Genomic DNA, 20427 nt, shown 5'->3' with positions numbered 1-20427 from the left:
TACCCAAGTAATTTAGCAAACGTTAACCAGCAATGATGATCTCCTGTAGTTAATCTAAATACGCAGCTGTGTTGCCATTTAGCTATATTACGTTTTTAACCACAAAAAATAGGAACAATAGTTTTAGACTGTAGTAACAGATTTGTCAAATGTTGTTAACTAGCTGGTACATTAGACAGGGATATTGGGGAATGGGGAATTTACATACATAATTATCAAAGTTTTAAAGGTGCATTTGATTACTTGAATTTTACTTTATACATTGGTTCTTGTTACATATATGATTAATAATTCATAGGCTCAGCACAAATATGCATGTTTTGTGCTAGGCGGCCAAGGCCAAAGGGTGAATATAGTGTTCGTGTGCATCATGCAAAAAGTAGAACTAATACTAGGTACTGTATTCTGGGTGTTTTTTGTATTAGTGACATGCATACACAGGCTGTAGTAATAAACCTGGAACCTAAAACAGATGAATAAAGTCAATCCCTCACCAAATCATAGGGTGTTAACCATCTTATAGTCAAAGTAAATGTAGATCGATGCAAATAGTATTGGGGTGTGATCAAATATTTTCACAATAGCATTGTTGGCTACAGACACCTGGATGCAAATAGCATTGTAGGCTACGGAGACCTGGGTGCAAATAGCATGGTTGGCTATGGACACCTGGGTGCAAACCTGCATAATTTTTAGTGAATATAACTTTCTAATGTTGAGTCCTTTCTTAAATCAGTCATAGATTAAAGTCTCAATTAAATCAAACCTGCATTCCAGGATTTATTCAGAAGCTCTTTTTGAATGGTCTATATGAAGGTATTAGTTCACCCAAATTAGGAAATGACACATTGTCTTCTGTTTTCATTATTGAAACACCTGAAAACATGTTTTTCTGAAACGGATGGAAACCGATGGAACCACTAGAGATCTTAAGACTTGAGGTGGGGTTTGGGGAATTGGTGTGTTACACTGGTAGGACGATGATGGATGTAATGTTGTTATTAGAAGGATCATTTGCATAACTAACATTAATTAACCCTAAAACAGTATCGGGTCAAGCTACAGATCAAACAAACGATGGTTCTCTTGTTTAGGCTATCCCAACATAAATCTATTCTTAAACCTGTCACCAAAACCTGTCCCTGAAACTTGTGTACTGTCAATAGTCAATATGTACCCCATGTCATCAAAACCACTAGCTTTCAAACTAGAAATGTTATATCTAATTGAGAAATAACTAGGTAGTTTAAAACACAAACTAGTTGTCTATTAATGCACAGAACATCCAATATTTCTTGATGGAGATGAAGAACATTCATCATTGAATGTTGATCATGAATATTGTCTAAATCACTGGAATACGGGTAAAAAAAAGCTGCTTGTACAGGTTTATTTGAACAGATTATTTGACCTAAAATGAAGGATATTTTCTAAACTAAATGTGGCTAAAATACCAGCTAACTGTTTCAAAACACATGAAAACATAAAAACTGGTGCACTCAGGCTACATTGTGTGGGAGATCCAGCGAAGTACATGTGGTTATTATACTGTAGCATGGGTATAATTCTGTCCTACTGCTATTCAAGCACACTCTCTCTTCTATCATCTCCTCGGTTAATAAAGCATTGTTCTCTTCAAAAACGGCTTGTGTACAGTCTTTATGGACTATCATCTAGGGGTTTAAATGTATTACTATCAGCAGTTAAATGCAAGGGATTACAAAAAACAGTAACTGTAATCAGAGTAAAAACACAGTATGCCTACGATAATATTAGCTAACCAATATAAAATGTGATTTAGTCATCAACTATCGTCACATCTTTTTCAGAACAATGTTAAGGGATACTGGTTAATCTAGGCTCTTTCAGATACTTGTTTAGAAGATTAGGCAACTATTTGTCAGATAGCTGTAACATGGCACTGCCTTCAAGATAAAACATTATATTGTACATACAGTGGGGAGAACAAGTATTTGATACACTGCAGGTTTTCCCACTTACAAAGCATGTAGAAGTCTGTAATTTTTTTATCATAGGTACTCTTCAACTGTGATTGAGGGAATCTAAAACAAAAATGTAATTGCATGCCATAAGTATTTGATACATCAGAAAATACGGTGCAGTCGTCCTGTCCCCTTTGCAGAATTGCATCCCCAAAGAATGATGTTTCCACCTCCAAGCTTCACGGTTGGGATGGTGTTCTTGGGATTGTACTCATCCTTCTTCTTCCTCCAAACACTGCGAGTGGAGTTTAGACCAAAAAGCTCTATTTTTGTCTCATCAGACCACATGACCTTCTCCCTTTCCTCCTCTGGATCATCCAGATGGTCATTGGCAAACTTCAGATGGGCCTGGATATGCGCTAGCTTGAGCAGGGGGACCTTGTGTGCGCTGCAGGATTTTAATCCATGATGGCATAGTGTGTTACTAATGGTTTTCTTTGAGACTGTGGTCCCAGCTCTCTTCAGGTCATTGACCAGGTCCTGCCATGTAGTTCTGGGCTGACCCCTCACCTTCCTCATGATCAATGATGCCCCACGAGGTGAGATCTTGCATGGCGCCCCAGCCCGAGGGAGATTGACCGTCATCTTGAACTTCTTCCACTTTCTAATAATTGCGCCAACAGTTGTTGCCATCTCACCAAGCTGCTTGCCTATTGTCCAGTAGCCCATCCCAGCCTTGTGCAGGTCTACAATTTTGTCCCTGGTGTCCTTACACAGCTCTTTGGTCTTGGCCATTGTGGAGAGGTTGGAGTCTGTTTGATTGAGTGTGTGGACAGGTGTCTTTTATACAGGTAACAAGTTCAAACCGGTACAGTTAATATAGGTAATGAGTAGAGAAGAGGAGGGCTTTTTAAAGAAAAACTAACAGGTCTGTGAGAGCCGGAATCCTTACTGGTTGGTAGGTGATACTTATGTCATGCAATGAAATGCTAATTAATTTCTTAAAAATCATACAATGTGATTTTCTGGATTTTTTATTCCGTCACTCACAGTTGAAGAGTACCTATGATTTAAATTACAGACTTCTGCATGCTTTGTAAGGGAAAACCTGCAAAATCGGCAGTGTATCAAATATATGTTCTCCACACTGTATTGTATTTATATTGTATATATCAGACTATATTTGAGAAGAAAAGGTGTGTCAGGAAGCCCTATGCATAAAGATGACTTGCATTTGGTGCAGACACCTCAAATCCATATAGGTAGACCATGAGATCTCAGAAAAGTGTGATCATAGGTTATCATTGGTGGCTGACGACATAGATGTTAAATTAAGAGTGCAAGCGTAAATCCCAGTTTAGTTCTGTAATTTGCGTTTTGAAAATCCATCACTGGTGGCCCTAATAATCACAGTTTATGTAAAGGCTAAAATAGCTTTTAGTTGTCATTTTCTAAAGACAGAAATCAGACACCCCACAAATAGTTTTTCGTGTAGTTAATATATATTTTTTCAAACAGGGCATTCATAATACAGTCACACCATTAGATAGCTTTAATACAGTCTCCCGTACACTAGGGGCGCAGTGCAGCACAACAAAGAATAGGCACGTAATTTCACAAGGCAGCTGTGTTTTCTGCCTATTCTTTTCCTGAATACAGGACTACAGGACCACACCCTGGCCCACGTTGTCAGGGCAGTAACAGTTACGTTCGTATGGGTAAAACCTATTTGTGTGCGATTGTTCAAGATTGCAAAAGCGCATTCACGTGCCTGTGGGTTAGGCAATGTTTTTACAATGTTGGAGGTTGTGGGGCAAAACATCAGATGACTGCAAATTAAATGTAAGCACGAAAAGCTAGCAAAGTATTTTATATAGACCACAAAAATGTCAATGACCTTTTCGAGAAATTGCCTTTTTTTTCATTCATGTTTTGAAGCAATAGAAACACATATAAAACAAAAATAACAGAATAGGTTAAGACATCCTTAGATTTTGTGTTATGTTCACACAGAAAGATTATTGGCTGAATTGGTATGACTGAATATCTGACAGACCTTTGGTGTGTAATGTAGACATGTAACCAGGTGCAGAACTGACTCGAAGCACAGGGGTGGTGGGGCGCTCTCGTGGGGCCCACCCTCCACTGCTCAGGTCTTCGACTGTGGGGTCCTTGACCTCCAGGTAGAATGCAGCAGAGATGTAACACTTTTTTTTTATACATCAAACGGGTTGCCAGTTTAACATAGTTAAGAACATACTGTAAGTTCACTCCACATAGGACAACACAACACCCATCAATATACACTCACCTAAAGGATTATTAGGAACACCTGTTCAATTTCTCATTAATGCAATTATCTAATCAACCAATCACATGGCAGTTGCTTCAATGCATTTAGGGGTGTGGTCCTGGTCAAGACAATCTCCTGAACTCCAAACTGAATTTCAGAATGGGAAAGAAAGGTGATTTAAGCAATTTTGAGCGTGGCATGGTTGTTGGTGCCAGGCGGGCCGGTCTGAGTATTTCACAATCTGCTCAGTTACTGGGATTTTCACACACAACCATTTCTAGGGTTTACAAAGAATGGTGTGAAAAGGGAAAAACATCCAGTATGTGGCAGTCCTGTGGGCGAAAATGCCTTGTTGATGCTAGAGGTCAGAGGAGAATGGACCGACTGATTCAAGCTGATAGAAGAGCAACTTTGATTGAAATAACCACTCGTTACAACCGAGGTATGCAGCAAAGCATTTGTGAAGCCACAACACGCACAACCTTGAGGCGGATGGGCTACAACAGCAGAAGACCCCACCGGGTACCACTCATCTCCACTACAAATAGGAAAAAGAGGCTACAATTGGCACAAGCTCACCAAAATTGAACAGTTGAAGACTGGAAGAATGTTGCCTGGTCTGATGAGTCTCCATTTCTGTTGAGACATTCAGATGGTAGAGTCAGAATTTGGCGTGAACAGAATGCGAACATGGATCCATCATGCCTTGTTACCACTGTGCAGGCTGCTGCTGGTGGTGTAATGGTGTGGGGGATGTTTTAGGCCCCTTAGTGCCAATTGGGCATTGTTTAAATGCCACGGCCTACCTGAGCATTGTTTCTGACCATGTCCATCCCTTTATGACCACCATGTACCCATCCTCTGATGGCTACTTCCAGCAGGATATTGCACCATGTCACAAAGCTCGAATCATTTCAAATTGGTTTCTTGAACATGACAATGAGTTCACTGTACTGAAATGGCCCCCACAGTCACCAGATCTCAACCCAATAGAGCATCTTTGGGATGTGGTGGAACGGGAGCTTCGTGCCCTGGATGTGCATCCCACAAATCTCCATCAACTGCAAGATGCTATCCTATCAATATGGGCCAACATTTCTAAAGAATGCTTTCAGCACCTTGTTGAATCAATGCCACGTAGAATTAAGGCAGTTCTGAAGGCGAAAGGGGGTCAAACAGAGTATTAGTATGGTGTTCCTAATAATCATTTAGGTGAGTGTATGTTACAAGTGGGATAATAGTTGTGTGGGTACAACTGCCAATTCTAGATGTGCAGTCGAGTCAAATTGAAGGGATAAGGTAGCATGTGCAACCGGGATGCAGCGATAGCAGCAATGAGATCCCTGAGGTAGACATGCATATGTAACAATTGTAAAAATGCAAGCACAATGGAAATTCTTACTGTGCAAAGAGGCAAACTGAATGTGCAAGGTGCATGTGCAACTGAAATGCAGGAATAGCAGCAGTGAGGTTCCAGAGGTACACACAAATCGGTAACAACTGAAAACTTTCTTTATGAGACATAGCAAGGTTGTGTCAGAGTAGTACAAACAGAATTGTGCAACAAGGTCCCTGAGAGGCAGGGGGGGTTTAGTGATAGGTCAAAGAGTTCACAGAGTTCTCTGGGTCACAGAGTTTAGCAGGGTTACAGTAGATGGAAAGAAACTGTTCCTGAGCCTGCTGTTGCGGGAATGAAAAGACCTGTACCGCCTGCCTGATGGTAGGAGGGCAAAAGGTTTGTTGCATGGATGTGAAGGGTCCCTGATGATCCTGCGCGCCCTTTGAAGACACTGCTTGCACTGGAGGTCTACGATGGCAGAAAGCTGGGCACCAGTGATGTGCTCGGTAGTTTTCACCACCCGTTGCAGGGCCTTCCGATCGGCTAAAGAGCAACTGCTAAAACACTGTGGCAACTCGTCGGTGGAGGAGACGTTGCTGGGTAGCGAGGAAAAGGCTAGGTAGTGAAGGCCGATGGGGGGCTAGCATTAGCCTAGCCTGGGTGCCTGCATGTCCCAAGCCTATGTTTAAAATGTTGACGCCACCTCCGGGCACTTCCAGTCGGTGTTGTGAATAACATCTCCTGAGACTTCTTCGTAATTTCCAAGTTGGAAGTTGTCAAAAACTCTTTTTGTGCATTGTGCTCCTTTGTCCAGGGGTTCTTGTCAGCGGTATAGTGTGTGCTAGGCTGAACTGAGTGAATAAGCTAAGAACTATTGAGTAACTTACTTACTGCTAATTTGCAAAAACTGGGTAGACACTGAGCCTCGTGATGTATACACGCCGCCATCTTGGTCTAATGATATTATATATACATTTTGACATTGTATAGTGTTAAATAATATATTTTCTTTGGTATATAATTGTAAAATAATGTTTTTATGTGGTGGAACGTGGATCCCCTTTGTGAGGCCCCTAGATATGGTGGGCCTTACTGCCTATGCCCCATCACCCCTGTGCTATTTCCGCCTCTGGGTATAGCACATCATATTGAAGTAGAAAGCAATGGTTTAGAAACTCTTTCCAAAGGCACTGTACCACTGGCCTAATGTGGTGATGCCGGACCCTGGTGCAAAATGTACTTATGCCCCCACCACTCCTTCCAGCAACATACTTATCACCGATGCCACCTATTCTTTTCTAACTCTCACACACGTTCACGTACTGTGGCTCAATTAATATAATGTTTTATACTAAAATCCTCCAGGGTCCGAGGTGATTTCGGACGGATTTTGCTACTTGGACATTTTGGGTCCTACATTCATTTCTGTAACAGGTATTATGAAGTATTGTATATCCTGGTAATCACAACCCCCTCAGCTACAATAAAAACACATAAAAACAGCCTTCTGGGACACTATTCAGAAAAGGCAAATGGTTTTTACAAAAAACATTTCTGCGATACAGTATGATAAAAATATTTGTAAACTATTATGAACTTTTGTTTCTGTTATTTTCTGATATTTCTATGCCTATTTTATCATATTACATTGCTTTAGGCTGAAATTAATGAATAACATTAATTATACTATGTAAAAAATATAGGTTCCCCAAATGATATTGGTTCTTCAACCGAGAGATGAAACATAATGTTATGAAATAGGGATAGGCATTTTTGGATAAATTGGGTGTAATGAAACCAATCAGCCTTGGAGATGGCATCAGAGGAACAGAAGTGCAGTTTTTATTTACTTGTCCTAAACAAAATGAGTATGAAACCCAATTTTTTTCCAAAAACCAAAGGACATCCCCATAGTATGTTGATAGAAGAAAATTTGTATTTAACTTTTGTAATACAAACTACAAAATACGGTGCTACAAATCATTAATAGCGATGTACTTCTAATCTGGATGGTTCCTAGACAGAATAACCTTCCTCTGCCTTTTCATTACATTGAAATATGTTCTAAAAAGTTTTGGATGAAAACAAAGAGCTATCTTGCATAAACGGAACAAAAACTAAGTTGGTATTCACCATAACTGATCAGTGATCAGTGATGCACCATGTTTACCGTCACTATGGGAGTGACCTCTATGACGTCCCATCATTCCTACGTTGTAAAGGTCATGTTTCCAGTCAATATATGTACCATACACTGTAAACCCGAGTAAGTTACCAGGCAATCGATTGAAGTTGATTAACTTAAAAGTCAAAATTTTCCAGAACTTAAAAGGTTGGATGACTTGCTACTTGTACCTTTTGATAATAGTTAAATTAAAGTACTAATTTAGCTCAACTCATATATTTGCAGTTAATATGACTTACAGTTTTCAGTTATTATGACTTAAAGTTGAGTTTTCAAACTACTGGAATAAGTTCACAGAACTTTAAAAAAATAAGTACACAACCACATCATTTTATGTTTTGCAAAACTCAATGTTTATTAGTTTATGTTGTCATTGTTTTAAGTACACATTAATCAAATATGTTGAGTTTGTTTACTTAAAAACACGTGACTCAAAACGTAAAATATTAGATTTTACATTGAGTTTAACAAACTTAATATTTCTAAAAGTCATGAACGTCTGCTATTGAACAGTATTTTCTTGCCTGCTCGCTTTTAGCACACTGCAATGTTAAAATGAAATAGAAAAATAAATAAACATTTATAAATTAAAATAAACAGTAATTTAATAATAATAACAAAATATTTTTTATGAAGAAACTCAAAATTCTGATTCTAGCCTTCCAAATGTGTTCCCGGTCACTTAAGGCCCTAAGAAATAGGTATTTTTTCACAAATTTCTGATATTGACCAGACAACTAATCAGATAGTCAGGAAAATAATGAGAGTAATCAAAAACAATAATAAATAATATCAAATAATACCAAAATGAAATTCTTTCATTACAGCTATAAATGAAAAAAACACTGTGCTTTTGGCTTCCTGGCTAATTCCTGAGTAAGACAACAGGGCATTTGGATGAAATTATAAAAATTCTATAGACTGTAATAACATTTTCACTTAAAACTCTAAAATGTAAATGTAATACATTAACCAGTATCAAAAGCACAGTGAAATGAGGGTCATCCTGCGCAGGCCACAATGGTTGAGAAAAACATTAAAACATACAAAACATTAGCGTTACTTTTGCATCATATTAATGAGAACAAAGGCATATTGTGTAGTTTGGGCCTATTGGCTGAACACCTGCAAAGTAGTGCAGTATCTTTTTGAGGCATTATTTAGACAAAGGGACATAACTTTCAACTAGCCTTTTATACTGCTTTAGCCTTCTTTCAGATGAGTTTCTACATCAAGTCATTCTTGAGTGTCTGCAACCTGAGTGACAGTTTACCACTATCTAGACCAAGTAAAATCTTTTGAGTGAATTCAAAAGTGTTTGTCAGTGCTTTGGGATAGCTGAGGTGTAGTGCATAGATCAGTCCAAAGATTACCAGGAAGGCATCGCCAAGTCCGGGGAGGCTGACCACTCAACAACAACAGAGATTCTCACAGGGTGGTAGTGAACTGGACTTGTGTCATGGTCACTGATGACAATAAGGAGGCCCACTGCAACACCATCAAGCTCTGGCTCATCAGACTCGTCCTGAATGAATGAAAAAGAGATACTAATCAAACTAACACATGGAACAGAACAGATGACATAATTTATCTTTCTTTAACCAAGTCCCATTGAAATCAAATATCTCTTTAACAAGGGAAACCAGAGGCCTGTACTACGAATCAAGATCAACATGCCCTGGATTTCTTTCAGTTACCCTGCTTCACTAACCCTAACAACCGCGGTCCCGCATAAGCTGTGTCACGACGGTGGCTAACAACTAGTTTAGTCAACCCAGTGTTTCCCAATCCAGCGGCGCGCACGTTTACATAAGAGGCGGTATTTGCACAGCACGACCAATCGCAAAACATCTACCAGAGCCGCATATTTTATATAAGAGCAAACTATAACTCTACATTAATATGAAGAACACACACAGTTTTACAGGCAAACCGCAATAGTCGCTGCTTCCTAAAACAGGAAGGAAAGCTGGCAAACGAATTGCCGATGCTGTAGATGCGTAAATCACAACGCTTATCAATATCACTTCCCCATCAGTCAGGCACAAGATCTGACCATAATTATGCTTGTGCTTTCCATAAACTGTCGTTGCTTTAGCCTATTATATCATCAGTTAAATATAAAAACATAATTCAAACAGCCGACAAATAGCCTTCACGTAATTCCCTACGCTGAAAATCTATAACTTTCATATAAATACCCATCAGGAAATGTTAATGGGGTTATCGCTCTCTAAATGTTTTAAACTTTTCTGAGCGCACTTCTATCTATGCGCACCGAGCTTCACCTGATCTTCTAAGAACGGTGACGCCGTTATCAATTGAGTATTGATTGGTCTGTAGGTGGTGCTTTTACACCGGTTGATCTCAAATCTCCCAACATAACCTGCTCCCAACCAGGTTAGGTGTTCAGCATAAGTTACCACAGCGTTTGAACCCAGTAACAACTGATCCACCATCGTGATACACAAAACCCTGAGTTGAACCTGAAGTTACCTCGTTAACGCCAAATCTTGCTTCATAGTACAGGCCTCTGGGTCTCATTGCAAGAGGTGAAAAACATAAGATCCATGTTCTGACAAATGAGTACTCAGTGCATTAAGTGTCCGAAACGTACAAATGCAATCAGTGTAGAGGCATGGAAGAGGGCTGATTCTGGAATAGTGGCTGTGCTGCTGTCTGTAGTGTCTAAATAACGGTATTCTGGAGGTGAAAGAAGCTGTGCACAACTTACACTTCCAGAACATTTTGGAACCAGAAACCTAAAAGACAGAGAAAAAAAAAAAGTTTAGAAAACGTTTAAAACAGAATTGCTTATACTCACTACTTAATATAACTACAAGTTAATTACTATTAGCTTACCAAAACATGATCATGGACTACAGCTAACACTGCTTTAAAATGAAGAACAATTTGTTTTTACATAATACACTTTTCCTCAAAACATGGAAAATAGCATAAGTAAACTTACTAGTTTTTAACATGTTTTTAAGAAGAATTCACATTCATTGGATTACCTGGTATCTTTATCACATCTCCAGTAATCTTCCTTAACTCTGTCTTAACTTCTTGAAACTGGAACACAGAGATGCAAAGGCATAAACTGATCTGAAAGTGAACAATTAAAAGCATTCAAAGAGTGTCAAATTATAAATACTTCCATTTATAAAGGTTCCCTGTTAATGATCTTTTCATTTGATCCCCTAAGTGTCAAGCTACTAAAGCCATCAAGCAAAATAATCTCATTCTCATCTTTGTCATGAAAAGCAGCTTGCCTCCAGTTTGTTTTAGAACCGACACAGCACAAGTGGAATTTGGCGGGAACGGGCAGTTGACTCGTGTTTCTGTTAACAGCAATCTCCGTGTCTCAGTCTGCTCACACAGAATTTAAAACAAGTGTCGCTAGAAGCTACAGAGAACAAGGAATTGCAGTGTAGAACTCAGTTTGAGCGTAAAGAGGCCCTATTATGCTCATTCCCTCCTTTCCATCAACAAAAAACTCTGAACTATGTCATAGTTAGTGCTTCTACTAACGACACATTTTCTAACACCACCTGTTAGCGGGGAATGAGCGTGTGATTCATCCGTCGTTAAACTTCTTCAGTGAGTCTGGTAGTGGTAGGTCGCTAGTTGTGCTGCTGGAGTGTGTAACGTTAGTGGTCGCGCTAAGTGGCTATAGCCCTTTAGCAGCTAGCTAACCTATATCTGACTTAACGTCACCAAGTTGTCAATGCACTAGTGAAGGGCGGGGGCTCGGAGAAGGTCTACGCTCTCTGAGACAAACACATAAACGAATGTACATTTCAGACCATTTTCCCCAATCAAATTGTTACTGTTTTAATAGGCTGTGATTGCAATTTATTTGTTATGATCGATTTTACTTATTTGGTGAAGCACTTTGAGATTTTATTGTACTTAGCATGTGTTATATAAATTAATTTATTTTTAAATCATCCTTATTTGAAACAATAGAAATAACAGGACTTTATCATTCTTAGCATGTAATTACTTAATTCTATTAAGTTGTACTTAAGTTATGTTTTTAAGTTATGCTTACTTATACAAAATAAATAGTTCAATTTAATCAAAAAGTATTAGTTATAGTTACTCAAAAAGGAAGAACATGTTACACCAACTTTACCTAATTAAGTTAGTAGAACTGTATCTAAAACTTTGAGTATACACTACTTAATCTATTTAAATACTTTGAATGTTTGGGTTTACAGTGTACAAATGCCATTTTTGAAAACGAAGAAAAAGGAAGACTTGGATAATCCAATGCGTAATGGTGACCAGTTTGGTCCAAATCTACCACGCAGACTTTACTTTTCTGGATATTCATAGAAATGTAGCCTACATTTTGCATTTCTTTTTCTTTTTTTGTGGACTATTCTTTTGTTTGTTATTCCCTTAGGAATACAAACTACGTACGGATCACTTTGCTGGAGTCTGGATATAAGGTTATTACGCTTCTAGTTATTACAGTTCAGTAATGGATATTTATAGACTTGTACGCTATGTGGTCAGTGACTAGTGGACACTTGGTTACACACTACTGTTGTGACTACTGCGCCCTCTGCTGGCTCCAGCGGTCGACGTCACCAGTCTTCTAACACCACCGCCAATCTCATTTATTCATTTCACCTGTTGTCTTGTTTAGCGCACTTGGTCCTCATTCCCATCATTCCCCCCAGTATATATGTTCCCTCTGCTTCCCATATCTTTGTGTGTTATTGTCTCACCGTTCGTGAGCGCAAGTTAGTGCTTCCACATTTAAAATATATAAAACTTTGTTTCTAAACGACTCCATGTCTCCTGCTCCTCATTTATACGCAGCTCTGACAACTGTTTCTCTCAAACAGGCTGTTCTCCCCATATGAACCCAAACTATGTACCAATCGCTTTGTTTGAATACCTAGATATTAGCTAAATTCAGCCGTATGATTCTAGTTATAACTTTTTTATGGAAATGTACGCTATGCGCTCGGTCAGTTTTTGCTCGGTTAGGCAGCAATTCCCATAGGAACACAAATGGAACGCTTCACTAATATGTATAGATTTAGAAAAAAATGTGAAACAATAAAAAAAAATTAAAAATGATAATTTATGCTAATATGCTAAATCCAGTTATCCGTGGATTGATACCCTGTAGGATATGTTAAAAATATTCCTCTGTGCCAAATTAATAACAAAAAGATGAAAACAAGATTATTGCATTAAGGAAATGTCAGCAATAATATCGCTAGCAACTTTCAGCACCACGGACAACACAAGCTTGAGCATGATATAGCAAATATATTAACTCTAGAGCTACAATGTATACATTTGACTATAAATTTGACTTTTGTTGGAATGCACACTTGGTGTAAATATATGACAAAATATTATCTGCTGAGTAAACTAGCTGACAAATCATTCTTAAGTTACCCAATGTAAGGGCTTGCCATCCGTGCTGTTGCTGAACACGTGGCCACAGAGCTAACACTGCCACAGCTAGCATGATGAATAGGTTCCACAGAGCTAACACTGCCAGATCTAGCAGCATCCACGTCATCAACCTGCCCCTTCACAGACATTGTAGTGTCCAAATCTAATTAAAACATCTAATTCAGGCAGTTTGGCAACATCACCTTCATGTTCTCGTTTTCATTTTCTCTTTTGAGAACAGCAATCAAGTGAACAGTTCAAAGCACTGAGTTGGCTAGCAAGTTTCCAAGGATGATTAGGGCCCTCCTGGAAGATAACCATTGTGACATCTCATTAAAAAATAAATAGCAATTTACACAGATAAATTTAAATATAATAATTAGTTTCCAGAGAAATGTAATTGTTTGACATAACGATCCTATCTATGTAATTAATGAACACTGACATGAGGTCACCATAATAGGGTAGCATTATGAAATCTCACTATATACAAACATGTTAAGCCAGTCTTGCTGTGGATGTACTCGCTTCTGATTATGATATAATAGAAACAAACAATGTAAAAAAAAAAAAAAGGATTTGGCCTGGCTCGACCCTCGATAGTTACGCACATGCACCTGTATAGGGTTGAAAATGTAGTTTCTTAAAAAACCTCTGACACCCCAAAATTTTGTTCATGTATTTATTATTTTATTTCCACCAGGTCATTCACAATGTAGTCAAAAATCTAAGACATCTAGGCCAAAAATAAGTCCATTTTCTTCAATCGTCCATTGCTGTTTAGCATATACTGGTTGTTGTTTTTTGCTTTGTTCAATATTCCTGTTCATGTCCATTGACTTGTCGTTCACATTGGTTGTTGCTCGCGTCTTTGTTACTTGTCATTCACATTGGTCATTGCTGGGGTCTTTGTAACTTGTCAATCATGTGATTCATCACAGTGCTGCTGACTGTACCTGGAGTAGTGCATAAATCGAGGAAGGGTTGCAGCAAAGTTTAATGTCAGGTTGGCTGAATGTATTTAAGGCATGTTTAATTCCCACTACTCCCATGTACACTGCGGGCACAATTATTAGGCAGATCGTATTCCTTATTGTCCAACAAACACAATGCTCTCAGGCAATCCAAAATATAATTGAACCTCAAACCTGAATGTTTAACAAAGGAAAAGTGAGTTTTGATCTTTCTCAGGGGAATACATGAGTGCAGAATTATTAGGCACCTAATACAAAAAAAGGTATATGTGTTTATTCTCAATTTTTAAAGTAAGTGGAGCAAATAAGTAACACAAAATGTATGAACATTTCAGGAGAGGAAATCCCCTGACTAGGAAGTCAGGAGAGGAAGGGGGCCAGGTCATTATTTGGGCATTTTTGTGGCCCTTGCTGGCTAGCCAACAGTGGAGTACATGGATGCATGTGATGGAGCATTGTCCTGAATGAAGATCATGGCCTTCTTGAATGCTGAGGACTTCTTCCTGTACCGCTGTTTGAAGAAAGTATCTTCCAGAAACTGGCAGTAGGTTTGGGATTTGAGTTTCAGTCCATCTTTAACCCGAAAAGGTCCAACTACCTCTTCCTTAATTATAGCAGCCCATACTAGTACCCCTTCTCCACCTGGCTGGCACCTGACTGAAGTGGTGCCGTGTCCATTAGTGATCCAGCCACAGGCCCATTCATCCATGATTCACAGTGGTAAACATATATGCGGACATCATCTGTTCACCCACTCTGCGTTTCACAAAGACACAGCAGCTTGGACCAAAAAACTAACATTTTGACTAATATCCCCAAATGACAGATTTCCACCGGTCTAATGTCAAGTTTCTAGGCCCAAACAAATCTCTTTTTCTAATAGGTCCTTCAGTAATGGTTTCTTTGCAACAATTCCACCATAAAGGCCTGGTTCATACAGTCTCCTCTGAACAGTTGATGTTGAGATGTCTGTTACTCTATGAAGCAATCTGATGTGTTAATGATGTGTTTTTGTTTTTGTCTACAATGTGAAGTAAAACTAAAGAAATACCACTGAATGAGTAGGTTTGTCCAAATTTTGACTGGTACTGTACAGTATATTGAGGCAGGGAGAGGTCCAGGTCATCGGGTCAGAATTTGGAATATTAATTAAAATATAAATGGGAATCATATAGCACAGCCATTTACATAGAATGCAAATTGGAACAATTTGTTCAACTCCCCACCTATTTATTGTTGCATGACCATGTAAGGTTATTTTAGTTTTAACATGAAACAAGTGCATGCACCCTGATAACCGAGGCATAAATGGACGTTTGTGCTTTTGGTTTCAGTAAGCTTGATGTTATGGATATTGTGAATAGACACATGAACTTCTGTATTCAGAAGTCCTTATGTAGGTTCTCTGAATGTTAATATGATATTAATAAAAAGATGGCAAAGCTGTATCTTGCATCTTTAAACAGAGTGTAGTGTCTGTTACTGAGCATGCAGCTCCTCAGAGAACCTACAAGCAATGCTAGTAATGCTTACGCCAGTCATTAAATATTAAGCATTAGCTGTCAGGACAGTTCTTCTCCCTACACCACCTTTGTTTCATCACTCAGCCACCCGAGTACAATGGTCAACCTTTGCTTTTTTTTTTCTTGTAAAACCTGTAACTGTGTAGATTATTAATGCAATAAAATTAGGTAACGAAGTAAGAAGGTTTTGGAATCAGATAATGTAAATTCAATTAAATTCGACCAGTTATTACAAATGTGTTAATGAAAACCATGTAGCAGTCAAGAGTGGTGAAGTGTGCAATTAGAATGTTTTGGGAGATTTAAATGAAGTTTCAGCAGGGTGTGATGGTAACTTTCTTAACCTTGAAAAGGGAAGTGATACTTAAAAACATAGTCTGTCATTAATTTGTTGGGTGTACTGTATATATAAAATCGGGGGGCCCACCATGACCCCTTCTGACCCTTCCAATATACAACCCAAAACTTTGTCCTTGATTTTTTTTACACATAAAATTGCATCATTTGAGTAAACACTAGTTTCCAAGATTTTAACTTTCACTGTTGGCTAAGTCTCACATGCTTTTAACGGGGGCACTTTCACCCCTGGTTGAGCTTCACGATCAATTTCAGATACTTTGGAGAAAATGCTGATTTTAGTACCAGTACTTCAATGGGATTAGGGCCACAAATGCTTTAAACATTTGCATTAAGAAATAGTGCGTGACATTCCAAGCCCTGTGTGCTAGACCAGTGAATAAGTCAAAGCCCTTTCAACCCATAGGAGAGTAAAAAGAATGTTACTGGGAGACTCATTTGTTCTCTCATTCTACTTGTTTGTATTTTTCTTTCTTTATGAAGAGGTTTTTCAGAGTGAGAAGTGGCCTCATTATCCTATAATGGTCCCTTGGGGATTCCAGAGGTGAAATATAAGTGCTATTATGGAAAAGTGGGGATAAGAATGAGGAACACTTCTGAATTCATTAACACTCAGACATAAATACACTTTCCAATGTTCACAGAACCCCTATATGTTGTTTTATTTATGATAACCATTTATTGAAAACAGCTCTTGAGTCATAGTCTACAGACCACATAATGCAACACTGAACTTATCTCCTTTGTGGTTCCTTTCAGTCTCCCTCCCTGATTGTGATTTTGTTCCCCGCCATACTACCTTAAGTGAACACTCATTCATGTTGTAGATAATCATCATGTCATTGTTCTCATCTCAAACTCAAGGTTATTCCATAGCATGCTTTAACCACTGTCATTTCATTCTATTTGTAAGTAATTATTGTCCTGCTTGTAATTATATGGCTTGCAGTAATTTGCTTTACTACCCTGTTATTGTCATGTGGAGTGTGAGCGACAATGGCTCTCCAATGCTTCAGTCTCTAGGCTCCAGTGTCTACATGTTTTGTAACCTTCCATTAGTACAGCCCTGATGCAGCAGCACGTTTGCACCACATTTCCCCCCTTGCCACTGTGCATGCTGCTGCTGGGGTCTTGACAGGCTCCAACGGGGTGCTTGAAAGCTCATTTGACTCTGCCAGGGCGCTGGACGTCTCTTCGGCCTCAGTCTGCCACATGGGCGGCACTCTCCCCAAGGGTCCACCTGACTCCAAGTTCTCAGGCAGTGGAAGAAAGGAAACAACGAAGTACTAGATTGTTCCCTGTATCTCCAGCCCAGGTTGAAACACAGGGAATGGATACATTTCAGGTGTTCAGGGCTCTTGAGGATGTGTTTCTCCCCGTTACAATAGATATACATATAACAAATCAGTATACATTTTATAGAGCATAACATATGCAAATTGGAAGGCAGCACAAAATTGGATTACATAGTTGCAAAGAAAATTGACAAGATATGTTGGCTCTTGAGCAGCACTCATGCAACTAACAGCTTAAATGATACTGTACAGAATCTCCAAAAAAATCATTTTTAATATTGTCATCAGTTTTTGCTTGGAGTGCCTTGTGTTTTGAAAGGTCTTTTGACATTTAAATAGAATCTATTTTCCTGGGCTGTTTACACAGGACCAAAATGGAACACGGGTAACCAACTGTCTAATCTAGACGAGTAGATTTTATTTTAACTGGTATACAGTATCATGATTAGAGGTCGTTCTACAAATTCATTTAGTCTCATTTTACGTCAATGGATTCTCCTTGAAAATAAAATCTTACAATGGAGTTCAGAGTTAAGAACAAATTGAGCAGAAGGCACGAATTAACAGCATCATACTTTGCAAGAATACATATACAGTGCTTTTGGAAAGTATTCAGACCCCTTCACTTTCACCACGTTTTTGCATTGGGGAACCGTCAAGGCCATCTACGTCCTCAGAAAGGACCTTAAGATATATCTATATATGTTTTTATATATAATAATTAGTAATTTTGTTAATTTAATATTTTTTGTATTAATTGATCCTCCTATTGAATTTATTCAGATGGTGTTGGAAAAATAAGGGTTAATATTCCAAGAGAAAAAAATTTTGTAAAGAGGACGCGCGTGTTGTTCGGCGTGCGTCATCGCCGGCCTTCTAGTCACGCCGCTCCTCCTCCCACGGCACTGTCATGTCTTGTTATTGCACACACCTGGTGTTCATTCCCTCATTAGGTTGCCTATATTAGTTCCTGTGTTTCCGGGTGTCTTTGTGTGGTATTGCGCCTTGTTCAGTGTTGTTCTGGATTTGCTGTGCGCAGTTGTTATGCGCTTGTGCGCTATTTGAGTACTACATGCCTTTTTTGAAACAAGAACGCAATACATATACTTTGACTACCTACCTGAATTCGACTCCTTTTTTACACACACGCCACGAGGACAACCTGTTACAAATATCCTATCAGATTTTTTCTTTGGTAGTATAGACCCATTTGGAATGGGCGTCATGGTTACGTCACTGAAGTTTGGTGCTGGCAGAAAACTACAGGAACAAGTGTAGGGAAACGGGCAAGATCGGACAAAAGTTTAGAAAATTGTTGTTGTGCCGTTGGGTGTCAGAATATGAATGCAAAAATGAGATGGACTTAATTTTTATAGAATACCGTTGTCGAAGCCACCCTTTGAAGCTAAATGCAGACCTTTATGGTTGCAAACCATTAGACTGGACTGATGAAATCATTCGGTTTACTAACACAAAAAGGGTCCATCTTGGTAGAAATATCTAGCTGTGTTCAAAGCTCATTTGCTAGGCCCTCAGGCTTTGAATAGAAGGAACCAGCTAACGTCATTGACATTGCGCATCATTTTGGAAAGGAAGTACAATCAACCACTCACAAATTGTCTTGTAATGGGTGGGACAGTTTTCTCATGCTTGAGCCTAGCTTGGCTAACTTTTTGCAATGAATGTAGGATGGAGTGTAGGATGGCGATGGCCCAGCTGTCGTCTTTGATCTTAATAAAATATTTTTTAATCAAAAGCCAAGCTACATGAACCTGTCATTATCCATTACATAAAGATGGACAGGAGAATGGACTTTAAATGATAATCATAATGGTGAGTGGACTTTTTGTTTTCATCTACACAGTAGGCTGGACAGATGAAAAATGAAAAACGCTTTTTCTGGAGGAAATGTATATCCTTGTGTTCATCATGGATGACAGTTTCATTATATTACCTTATATTCAAGGGAGGGGGGGGGGGCGCACTCTTTATTGAAAAACGCATAGGTAGTATGGATATTGAAAGGTACAGAAAAGAGCGCACCGGCTGGAATATTTGAGGGTGGGAGTAGGGTGGTTATGTGGATGTGAATGAAAGTGCTACGCAGCAATGCTCTTGGTATGCTCCCTTTATTGCTGGACCGCATAAGCTGAGCCGGCCAAGAAGAGCAAATGTCTCTGAGTGAGTGACCCTTGTTAAATAGCTTATTGGTTAGAGATGCGGATTCCCACGCAGGTTACTGGTGTTCGTGGCTCGCAGCAGTCAATGCAAATTATGCATTAGGATATGTTCAGGATAGACATACTGGCCACAACCTTGAGAAGCTACATTATAGTAAGCCTAAAATTAAAAAAAATTAAGGTTATATTCCGACTATTTCTGGGGGATTTTCTAAGTACGCAACTGCATGCTTTTTGAGGTAATACACAGATCGCAACCTCTTGCGCATTAAAAGAGGAGAGGTATCCATTATTCTCTTGTCTATTTACTTGAAGAAGTCAGTTATCGTCACCTATATTGATAGTTATTGTATCAATGTCATGAACAAATTAAAGTAAAACTAACGTTTTTGTGCCATGAATTTGAAATAAAACTAAAAATTATTTTAAGTTTCCTTCGGGTCAGAAGAGGCTCAGCGAATGTTCGATTCAAATCACTTGCTATGTCGTCGTGCTAGCGTTGCAGCTCAGCCAGCGTTGCAGCTCAGCCAGCGTTCTTTGGCCGTTTTAGAGGCATGGATACATTTGTATGCATTTTATTGTCAAGCCTATCTACAGCTTTTTGTTGATATCTCGTTCATATCATTTGAATACAATGTGTTTAGATTACTGGTTATCTGGTAAAAACAAAGGTAATGACATTGCAATAGGATGTACTGGTGTTGAAGTCTAACACTTCCCCGAGTTGGTTTGTTGGAAAAGAGAATAAAACACCAGGAGTCAGGTCAATTACCGTACCGCATATTCCGTTTATTACAAAAGCTTTTGGAGACAAGGTGTCGCCGCACAATGTCTAAGGATCAACAGTCAAAACATCATTTTTATACTTCTACTACGCCCAAAAAGATAGAGGCGTTAACTTACAAAGTGTG

General features: G+C 38.9%; 1 long non-coding RNA gene across 1 annotated transcript; it reads right to left on the bottom strand.

The window, feature by feature from the left end:
• Nucleotides 1-8548: 8548 nt before the first annotated feature.
• Nucleotides 8549-10846, bottom strand: LOC109616566. The gene is made up of 3 exons (XR_002197763.3): nt 10778-10846; nt 10495-10522; nt 8549-9285 (listed from the first exon to the last, which is right to left on the bottom strand). It is a non-coding gene; the product is annotated as an uncharacterized LOC109616566 (long non-coding RNA).
• Between the last annotated feature and the right edge of the window lie 9581 nt (nt 10847-20427).

The sequence above is a fragment of the Esox lucius genome, chromosome 14, assembly GCF_011004845.1.
Source record: "Esox lucius isolate fEsoLuc1 chromosome 14, fEsoLuc1.pri, whole genome shotgun sequence".
NCBI lineage: Eukaryota > Metazoa > Chordata > Actinopteri > Esociformes > Esocidae > Esox > Esox lucius.
Note: the sequence above shows the minus strand (reverse complement) of the source record. Positions and strands in the feature narration are given on the sequence as shown.